Below are 3,217 nucleotides of genomic sequence, written 5' to 3' on the forward strand. Positions count from 1 at the left end.
TTTGAGTGAATCAGCTTTATCACCGAAAAAGGGTCCTACAGAAAGCTTCAGAATAATCAGTCTTTATTTTATACCAAAACTAGTGAGGTGCTTTAAATGACTTCGTACATCATTAAATGATGTAATTAATAATAGTACTAGGTAAATTAAAGGTAACATTTAAGACTTGTAACTATCAAATGTAAGACGTTAAGTTTTTTTTCCTGCTTAAGCTAAGTTTCTGTTTTTATAAGACGTTCAGTACTCGATAAGTACTGCTTCTGTTTAAACAATACGAGTGCTTCTGCTTTTATATTGTCTTCTGATTTTACTATCACGGCCTACTTGTTTTGACTCTCATCACAACAATTAAATTAAGTCTTAACAAAATAGATACTTCACTTCCTGGAAACAATCCATTAAACATCTAGTATAATTCGGTAAAGAGACTATTTTCAGAAGAATGAGTTTTTTTCAAGATTTTATCCAATTGTGCCATCAACTTCACAAGGCCTTTTCCTATAAATAATGTCACTGCTAACAAAAAATTGTCAAAGAAAGAACACTTTAGATCACAAACGTTTTAGAAGAAGGAATAATGTGAGCTCCGCCACTGGGGAAACTTTCATTGCGATTTTCTTGATTTTCTTCATAGCACCCAGATCCAGTTCCAAAATTTAATAAATTTGCCTTGATTGTTCTTCTCCTCACATACAACTGTGGTGCCTCCCAATAACATTCTGTGAAAAAGTAGCTGCCATCACCACCAGCTTGAAATGTGACACTCTCATCAAGAAAAAAGGCCTCTTGTGCATTTTGACCTTAAGGTTAAATAATTCAGAAAGTATTAGTGATATTAATGTCTGAAAAAAGAGCCTAACAAACAACAAACCAGGTCAAGATGTTCAAATATTCTTATTGGATCAACTTTTTTCATGAATCACCTTTAAAAATAGAGATTAGAGATGTCACATAAAATATTTGAGACCACGTAAATATTGAGGCTTTCACAATTCTTGGGAACTGTTGTTTTCACTACAATGATGAAGAAGAATCTATTCAGCTTTCTTGAAGAGAATTTAACGAAGCCATCAGTACCAAGGACTTGAAAACATGGACTCAGATGTAAAAATGTAAAGAGAAAACCAGAGTAGGATGTGAGAGTACTTGGACCATACTCGGTTATATTCATGGTAGACACTAAATTGGAAAATGGATTGCTACAGTCAAAGTATGATATCCATTCTACCGCAAAAAGTTACCAAATCAGCTAAACACCAGAATATGAGTAGAAACTATATTTAAGTAATATAAAGTTCGTTTTACAATGTGAGAAATAATGGGTTCGACGGTTTTCCCTCATCAAGATTAATTCACTTCTTATAATAAGCTCATTCATTGAAATATACCTAAATACCACCACCACCACCACCACCACCACCACCACCACCACCACAGTTGCAATTTTAAATTTTAATAGCCAAATTTCAATAACAAGAATTCGTAAAGACCGGTTCACACATTACCTAACCACAATAACTAAAGAACAAAATAATCTTTAAGGTGAATAAGAGCGGTCGAACAAAAAATATTTGAAAAAACTTACATGAATATGAAGATTGAGGAAAAAAAATTATGGGCAAGGTAGGAGGGAGGGATAGTGAATAAATGAAAGCAAATATGGGACGGAGCTCGTTCTTGCTCACATTTCTTGATGCTAATAGAACCCCGGGTACCAAAAACGTCAAGAGTTGCTTTTTTATTTTTCATGTGACCGTATTTGGTGGATAACACATCAAGCAAATGTTTTTTGTTGGGCTTTGGTCGGTAAAATGGTGGGAAGCCGAAAAGCAAGGCTTCAAAACAAAAGAAGACAAGAGGAATACAGAGAGGGAAGAAGGCAACAAACCCTCACTGTAAACTACAGTTCGATGTTGTGATGGAGAGAACAACCCATCCCACGTGCTATTGTACCTGGTATTTTTGCGTTACCAGGCCAACGGATTTAAATACAAATTTAATGGCACCTGGTATGGCATAAAGTTGTTTACTTAGATGTATTCTTCGATTAAGTAAGAAATCCATCAAAGCCTTTCAATGCATTCCCAAGAATGTTGGTTTCTTGCAAATAGCTTGGTCTCCAATTCGTATACCTAAGAGCAACACCCACAATATTTGTATTGAAAAATAATTAAATAAATGCTCCCAAAAAAAGAAAACAAGTACATAAACCGAGAAACCCCATCTAAACCTTAATTTTCATCCAAAAAAAACCAACACACCTAGAAAAAATAAAATTTCGGTAATAATACTTACCCCGAACAGCGACAAAATCCGAGCGGTGGAGAGAAGAAAGTCGAAACCACGAACAGAATCAGGAGGAGAACGCAGGCGTGGTGGAGAGGAAAAAGCGGAAACCCCAAACAGAAGCAGGAGAAAAGCGAACCCGAGAAGCAAAGAACGGAGTAGACACACTTTGTTGCCGGCTCTTCTCTGTTGCGATGGAGAGAACAAAGGCTTCAAAACAAAGGAAGAAAAGGAAAACGAAGATAGAAGAAGGAAACAAATCGAAACTGTAACCTGTAACCCGCAGGTGTGTGTTGTGGTGAGAAGAGCCCATCCCACGTGATGATGTCCCTTCCTTGTATGTGACGTGGTGGAGGAACAGGCTCATGACACGTGTTGAGGGCGTTACCTGGTACCAGACCAAAACTGGCCAATTTGCTCAACTGCACGCTTTAATATAAGTAGATATGTATACTTTTATTGAAATTTTGTCTCATTCATTATGTACCTATTGTTTGAATTCCGAAGTACGATATTATTTTCTATGCAGAACAAATATTAATGTACATTTTTAGATATATTTTATTTTTTTCTGTTTTTTAACCATTTTTTATAACATTAATCAATCTCTAAATCGTTTTTTTTTAAATATACTAGAAATTTATTTTTAAAAAAAATAGTCAATCCTTTGGCCGAACACACACACACATATATACTTTTTACACCATTAAAATAAATCGCCATCTATTTTACTCAAAATACAGTAACTGTAGTAAATGTCGTAAAATCGTAAACATCGAACCAAGTCTAAAACTAACATTTTTCAAAAACAGCATAAACGTCGTAAATCCTCTCAAAAACCACTCTTACTACTAAACGTCATGAAAATATTTAAAGTAATGTAAAAGCATAACTGTGCGGAAAAACTAAAAAAACATAGGTTCTCGGGTTA

General features: G+C 35.0%; 1 long non-coding RNA gene across 1 annotated transcript; it reads right to left on the reverse strand.

The window, feature by feature from the left end:
* Positions 1-382: 382 nt before the first annotated feature.
* LOC142551187 (uncharacterized) lies at positions 383-2,553 on the reverse strand. Its single transcript, XR_012821525.1, has 3 exons — positions 2,296-2,553; positions 1,586-2,132; positions 383-733 (listed from the first exon to the last, which is right to left on the reverse strand). It is a non-coding gene; the product is annotated as an uncharacterized LOC142551187 (long non-coding RNA).
* Between the last annotated feature and the right edge of the window lie 664 nt (positions 2,554-3,217).

This window comes from Primulina tabacum, chromosome 7 (assembly GCF_025594145.1).
Source record: "Primulina tabacum isolate GXHZ01 chromosome 7, ASM2559414v2, whole genome shotgun sequence".
In the NCBI taxonomy this organism is placed as follows: domain Eukaryota; kingdom Viridiplantae; phylum Streptophyta; class Magnoliopsida; order Lamiales; family Gesneriaceae; genus Primulina; species Primulina tabacum.